Raw genomic sequence first — 7,784 nt, 5'->3', positions numbered from 1 at the left:
TGTGATATGGAGACTCCAATCTGCCTCCATAAGTAGTTATCTTGTGACCTGGAGACTTCATGCGGCCTCCAGTAAGTAGTTATCTGTGACCTGCAGACTCCAATGCTGCCTCCAGTAAGTTATCCTACTAGAGACTCCAATCTACCTCCAGTAAGGATTTATCCTGTGTCCTGGAGACTCCAATGCTGCCTCCAGTAAGTAGTTTATCTGGTGTCCCGGGAGACTCCAATGCTGCCTCCATAAGTAATTATCTACCTCCCTGGAGACTCCAAGCGCTACTCCAGTAAGTAAGTTTCTGTGCCCTGGAGACTCCAATGCTGCCTCCCTAAGTAGTTATCTGTGACCTAGAGACTCCAATGCTGCCTCCAGTAAGTATTTATCTACATCCCTGGAGACTCCAATGCTGGCCCCCAACCCAAGTTAGTTATCTGTGACCTGCAGACTCCAATGCTGCCTCCGTTAGTAGTATCCTGTGACCTCCAGACCCATGCTGCCTCCAGTAAGTATTATCCTGTCCTGGAGACTCCAATGCTGCCTCCAAGGTAATAAGATTTATCTGTGTCCTGGAGAACCTCCATGCTGCCTCCATAAGTAGTTTATCTACATCCCTGGAGACTCCAATGCTGCCTCCATTAAGTAGTTTATCTGTGTCCTGGAGACTCCAATTCTGCCTCCAGTAAGGAGTTATCTGGTGACCTGGAAGACCCGAATCCTGCGCCTCCAGTAATAAGTTATCACATCCCTGGAGACTCCAATGGCTGCCTCCGTAGTAGTAGCCTAAGTGTCCTGGAGACTCCAATGCTGCCTCCAGTAAGTAGTTATCTGTGTCCTGGAGACTCCAAATAACTGCCCTCCATAGTGCCGTTCCTCCTACAATCTACCCAGACTCCAAATGCTGCCCTCCCGTAAGTAGTTATCCTGTGTCCTGAACTCCAATGCTGCCTCCGTAATAGTTTTATCCTGTGTCCGAGGACTCCATGCTGCCTCCAGTAAGTATACTGTGACCTGGAGAACTCCAAGTAGCCCTGCTCCAAGTAATAAAGTTATCTGTGTCCCTTGAGCTCCCAATGCTGCCTCCAGTAAGTAGTACTCTGTGTCCTGGAGACTCCAATGCTGCCTCCAGAAGTAGTTATCTGTGTCCTGGACTCAATGCCTGTCCTCCCCAGTAAGTAGTTATCTACAATCCCTGGAGACTCCAATGCCTGCCTCCAGTAAGTAGTTATCTGTGACCTGAGACTCCATCCCTGCTCCAAGTAAGTAGTAATTATCTGTGCCTGGAGCCTCCCATGCTGGCCTCTCCAGTAAGTAGTTATCTACATCCCTGGAGACTCCAATGCTGCCTCCAAGTAAGTTATCGTGTCCTTGGAGACTCCAATGCCTCTAGTATTGGTTTCTTCCTTTCTCCTGGCCACTCCAATTGCCTGCCTCCAGTTAAGTAGTTATCCTCCATAACTCCAATTGCGGCCTCCAGTAAGTAGTTATCTGGTCCCTGGAGACTCCATGCTGCCTCGTAATAGTTATCTGTGAACCTGGAGAATCCAATGCTGCCTCCAAGTAAGTAGTTATCTTGTAACTTATAGACTTCCATGCTGCCTCCAAGTAAGTATTTTCTTTACATCCCTGGAGACTCCAATGCTGCCTCCAGTAAGTAGTTATCTGTGTCCTTGAGACTCCAATGCCCTTCTGTCCTCCAGTAAGTAGATTATCTACATCTCTGGAGACTCCAATGCTGCCTCAGTAAGTAGTTATCTATATCCCTACAGACTCCAATGCTGCCTCCCCAGTAAGTAGTTTTTGATCTGTGGTCCTGGAGACTCCAATGCTGCCTCAAAAAACCAGTAAAAAAAAAATTAGTTATCTGTGACCTGGAGACTCCCAATGCTTGCCGTCAGGTAGAAGTAGTTATCTGCTGATCTCCTGGCCAGACCTCCCCAACTGCTGCCTCCCAAGTAATTCGTTAGGTTATTGACAGCCCTGGCAGACTCCAATAATGATGCCTTCCAGTTAAAGTAGGTTATCTGGTGTCCTGGAGACTCCAATGCTCCCTACCCCCCCAAAAAAGGGTAAGTAGTTTATCTACATCACCTGGGACGACTCCAAAGGCTGCCTCCAGTAAAGTTAGTTATCTATCCTGGAGACTCCAATTGCTGCCTCCAGTAAGTCGTGTATCTACATCTCTGGGACTCCAATGCTTCCTCCAAGTAAGTAGTTATCTTCACCTTGGAGACTCCAATTGCTGCCTCCGTAAGTAGTTATCTGTGAACCTGGAGACTCCAATGCTTCCTCCAGTAAGTTACTTATCCTGTTGACCTGAAGGAGACTCCAATGCCTGCCGTCCACCAAGTAAGTAATTATCCCGGGACCAATCTCCTTGGAGACTCCCAATTGCTGCCTTCCAGTTAAAGTAGTTATCTACATTCCCTGGAGACTCCAAATCTGCCGCCAGTAAGTAGTTATCTTGTGAACCTGGAGACTCCAATGCTGCCCCAGTAAGTAGTTATCTAAATCCCTGGAGACTCCAAATTGCTGGCCTCCAGTAAGTAGTTATTCCTACCAATCTCCTTGGAAGACTCCAAGCCTGCTCCAGTAAAGTAGTTATCTGTGACCTGGAAGAACCTCCCAATTGCTGCCTCCAAGTAAGTAAGTTATCTGTGACCTGGAGGACTTCAATGCTGCCTCCAGTAAGTAGTTTATCTCACCTGGAGACTTTCCAATGCTGCCTCCAAGTAAGTGTTATCTTCACCCTAGAACTTCCAAATGCTGCCTCCAGTCAAGTTAGTTATTCCGTGGTCCTGGAGGACTCCAGATCCAACTTGCCTCCAGTTAAGTAGTTATCTTACATCCCTGGAGGCTCCAATGCTTGCCTCCCGTAAGTATTATCGTGACCTGGAGACCCAATTGCTGCCCCAGTAAGTAGTTATCTACAATCCCTGGAGATTCAATGGCCTGCCTCCAGTTAAGTAAGTTATCTGTTGACCTGGAGACTCCAATGCTGCCCTCCAGTAAGTAGTTATTCTGTTGGACCTTGGAGCTCCAAAATGTGCCTCCAGTAATTAGTTATTCTGTGTCCTGGAAGACTTATGGCCTGCCTTCCAAGGTAAGTAGTTTATCCCTTGTGACCTGGAAGACTCACCAATGCTGCCTCCCAAGTAAGTAAGGTTATTCTGTGAACCGGAGGACTCCAATGGCTGCCTCAGTAAGTAGTTATCTAATCCCTGGAGACTCCAATGCTGGCCTCCAGTTAAGTAGTTATTCGTTGACCTGGAGACTCCAATGCGCCTCCAGTAAGTTAGTTATCTCTGACCCTGGAAGACTCCAATGCTGCCTCCAGTAAGTAGTTATCTAATGTTCCTGGACGACTCCAATTGCCTTGCCTCCAAGTAAGTTAGTTATCCTGTGTCCTGGAGATCAATGCCTGCTCCAGTAAGTAGTTATCTGTGTCCTGAAGACTCCAATGCTGCCTCCAGTAAGTAGTCATCTGTGTCCTGGAGACTCCAATGCTGCCTCCAGTAAGTAGTTATGTACATCCCTGGAGACTCCAATGCTGCCTCCAGTAAGTAGTTATCTGTGTCCTGGAGACTCCAATGCTGCCTCCAGTAAGTAGTTATCTGTGACCTAGAGACTCCAATGCTGCCTCCAGTAAGTAGTTATCTACATCTCTGGAGACTCCAATGCTGCCTCCAGTAAGTAGTTATCTGTGTCCTGGAGACTCCAATGCTGCCTCCAGTAAGTAGTTATCTACATCCCTGGAGACTCCAATGCTGCCTCCAGTAAGTAGTTATCTGTGACCTAGAGACTCCAATGCTGCCTCCAGTAAGTAGTTATCTACATCCCTGGAGACTTCAATGCTGCCTCCAGTAAGTAGTTATCTGTGACCTGGAGACTCCAATGCTGCCTCCAGTAAGTAGTTATCTGTGACCTGGAGACTTCAATGCTGCCTCCAGTAAGTAGTTTAATCTATATCCTGGGATACTCCAATGCTGCCTTCCCTAAGTAAGTATTATCCTACATCTTCTGGAGACTCCAATGGCTGCCGTCCTAGGTAAGTTAGTGATTTATAACCTAGAGACTCCAATGCTAGCTCCAGTACGTAGTTTATCTGTTGACCTGGAGGGACTCCAATGCTGCCCTCCAGTAAGTATTTATCTGTGTCCTGGAGACCTCCCAATGCTGGCCCTCAAGTAATTAGTTTATCTGTGAACATGGAGACTCCAATGCCTGCCTCAGGTAAGTAGTTATCTTGTGACCTGCACAACGTACCCAAAGCTTGCCCTTCCAATAAGTAGGTTTTTATCTGTGGACCTGCAGAACCTCCAATGCTGCCTCCATAAATAATTTATCTGTGTCCCTGGAGTCTCCAATGCTGCCTCAGGTAGTAGTTATCTGTGACCTTGAGACTCCAATGCGCCTCCAGTAGGTAGTTATTCTATGTCCTGGAGACTCCAATGCTGCCTCCAGTTAGTAGTTATCTGGGTAACCTGGAAGACTCCCAATGCTGCCCTCCAATAAAAGTAGTTATCTGTGACCTCAGACTCCAATGCTGCCTCCCAGTAAATAGTTTTCTGTGACCTGGAGACTCCACTGCTGACCTCCAGTAAGTAGTTATCTGTGGACCTTGCAGGCTCCAATGCTGCCTCCAGTAAGTAGTTATCTGTGTCCAGGAGACTCCAATGCTGCCTCCAGTCAAGTTAGTTTATCTGTGTCTTGGAGACTCCAATGCCTGCCTCCAGAAGATAGTTATGCTGTGACCTGCAGGCTCCAAATGCTGCCTCCAGTAAGTAGGTATCTTGTGACCTGCAGGCTCCAATGCTGCCTACCAGTAAGTAGTTATCTGTGTCCTGGAGGGACTCCAACTGCTGCTCCCCAGTAAACAGTTAGTTATGCTGTTTCCTGGAGACACCAATGCTGCCTCCAGTAAGTAGTTTATCTGTGCACCTGCAGGCTCCAATGCTGCCCTTCCAGTAAGTAGTTATCTGTGACCTTGGAGGGACTCCAATGCTATGACCTCCAGTAAGTAGTTATCGTGACCTGAGACTCCAAAAAAAATGCTGAGCTCCAATGCTGCTCCGTAAGTAGTTATCTGTGACCGGAGACCTCCATGCCTGATCGTAAGTAATAATCGTGTGACCTGAGACTCATGCTGCCTCAGTAAGTAGTATACAAGCCCTGGAGACTCCAATGTTGCCTCCATTAAGTTTATATGTGTGTCCTGGAGACTCCAAAGCTGCCTCCAGTAAGTAGTTATCTACATCCCTGGAGACTCCAATGCTGCCTCCAGTAAGTAGTTATCTACATCCCTGGAGACTTGTTAAGGTAATTGTTTTATAGCAAAGGAAGATAAAGCAAAGGAAAACGCATTTATGAGAAGTTCGGCAGTAAGGAGGCATTAGCACATTGTGTTGGAAGTGCCTGTTCTCATGATGGTTCTAGAATCTGCAGGAGTGTTGTGGAACTCGTCAGGCGCTGACATGACGTGAGAAACGCCACGATTTCTGATGCAATACCTCGTCTAGATTCTTCGGAGAAGTTCCAGTAATCTCGGGAGTCTGTGACGCTCGCCGCAGGCCCTGCCCCAAGGATGCCGTATAAATACGGCGGACAAAGTAGGAGAAGGAGAGATCATTAGTTAGTCACAGAGAGATATCCTCAGACTCCAATGCTGCCTCCAGTAAGTAGTTATCTGTGACCTGGAGACTCCAATGCTGCCTCCAGTAAGTAGTTATCTGTGACCTGGAGACTCCAATGCTGCCTCCAGTAAGTAGTTATCTACATCTCTGGAGACTCCAATGCTGCCTCCAGTAAGTAGTTATCTACATTCCTAGAGACTCCAATGCTGCCTCCAGTAAGTAGTTATCTGTGTCCTGGAGACTCCAATGCTGCCTCCAGTAAGTAGTTATCTGTGACCTGGAGACTCCAATGCTGCCTCCAGTAAATAGTTATCTGTGTCCTGGAGACTCCAATGCTGCCTCCAGTAAATAGTTATCCGTAACCTGCAGGCTCCATGCTGCCTCCAGTAGTAGTTTATCTGTGACCTGGAGCTCCAATGTGCCTCCCGGTAAGTAGTTTATCTGTGACCTGGAGACTCAATGCTGCTCCAGTAAGTAGTTTATCTGTGACCTGGAGAACTCCAAGGCTGCCTTCCAATAGTATTATCTGTGACCTGGAGACCCCAATGCTGCCTCCAGTAAATAGTACTCTGTGACCTGAGACTCCAATGCTGCCTCCAGTAAGTAGTTATCTGTGACCTGAGACTCATGGACTGACTCCAGTAAGTAGATCTGTGACCTGGAGACTCCAATGCTGCCCCGTAATAGTTATCTGTGACTGAGACTCCATGCTGCCTCCAGTAAATAGTATCATCCCTGGAGACCTCCAATGCTGCCTCCAGTAAGTAGTTACTAAAATCCCTGGAGACTCCCAATGCTGCCTCCTTAACCCTAAACGCCGAAGCGGTAAAAAAAAATCTCCCGTGTGCCGGAGGAGTTTCAGAGTGAGCGCGGAAGCGGAAAAAATATTTTTTCAAAAAATCACAGTGTGCTCAGTTTTCAAGATTAAGAGTTCATTTTTGGCTCCTTTTTTTGTCATTGGCTGAAGATTAGTATGCAACCATCAGAAATGAAAAACATTATCATTATCATATATAAATAATGCGATATATGATAGTGCAAAAACGAAATTTCATGTATAATTGTATTCAAATCGCTCTGTGCGCAAAACGGTTAAAGGTAACAAGTTACTTTTTTTTCGTTGTAATGAACACTAAATTGTGATCATTTTGGTATATAACACATTGCAAAATGATAAAAGCAACACAGAGAAAATATTATCACAAAATAATGCATGAATTCGTAACTCGCGGACGTAAAACAAATATTTTTTTTCAAAAAATTTCATAAATCTTAAATATTGTCCAAGAGACTTCCCAAATTCTTTCAAAATGAAGACAAATGATTGAATATTACTATACTGTAAGAGTATTAGCTTACAAATTCAGTTTTCGACCATATCTGACGAGTTAAAGTTGACCGAATGTCGAATTTTTTATATATATTTTTCTATGTGCAATTATTTCGGAAATAAGAAAAGCTACAACCTTCAAATATTTTTCGTTTTATTCTACATGAAATTGCGCACATTTTCATATATAAAACTCTATGAAATGCCTAATATGAAATGGAGCAAATATTCCGAAAATGGGACGTACGCATTTCAGAGATTTGTGGCGGAGAATCCGCGCGCGGAGGGAAGGAAAGTTTTTTTTTTTAAATTCACCATAAATCTAAATATTGTGCTAGAGACTTCGAATTTGTTTCAAGATGAAGATAAATGACTGAATATTACTAGACTGTAAGAGTTTTAGCTTACAATTGCGTTTTTCGACCATTTCGGTAGAGTCAAAGTTGACCAAACGTGGTTTTTTTTCTATTTATCGTGATTTATATGCAAATATTTCAAAAATGAGGAAAGCTACAACCTTCAATTTTTGTTGTTGTATTCTACATGAAATTGCGCACATTTTCATATATAAAACTTTATGTAACGGCTAATTTAACATGGTGCAAACAGTACCACAATCGCATGTATGATTTTTTTCGGAAGAGTTACCGCACGGACGTAAGGAAAAAGTTTTTTCATAAATTCACCATAAATCGAAATATTGTGCTAGAGACTTCCAGTTAGTTGCAAAATCAAGGTAAATAATTGAATATTACTAAAATATAAGAGTTTTAGCTTACAATTGCGTTTTTCAACCATTTTGGTAGAGTCAAAGTTGACCGAAGGTT

Source organism: Macrobrachium nipponense, chromosome 39, assembly GCF_015104395.2.
Source record: "Macrobrachium nipponense isolate FS-2020 chromosome 39, ASM1510439v2, whole genome shotgun sequence".
Taxonomy (NCBI): domain Eukaryota; kingdom Metazoa; phylum Arthropoda; class Malacostraca; order Decapoda; family Palaemonidae; genus Macrobrachium; species Macrobrachium nipponense.
The sequence above is the reverse complement of the archived record's forward strand: the minus strand, read 5'-3'. Positions refer to the sequence as shown.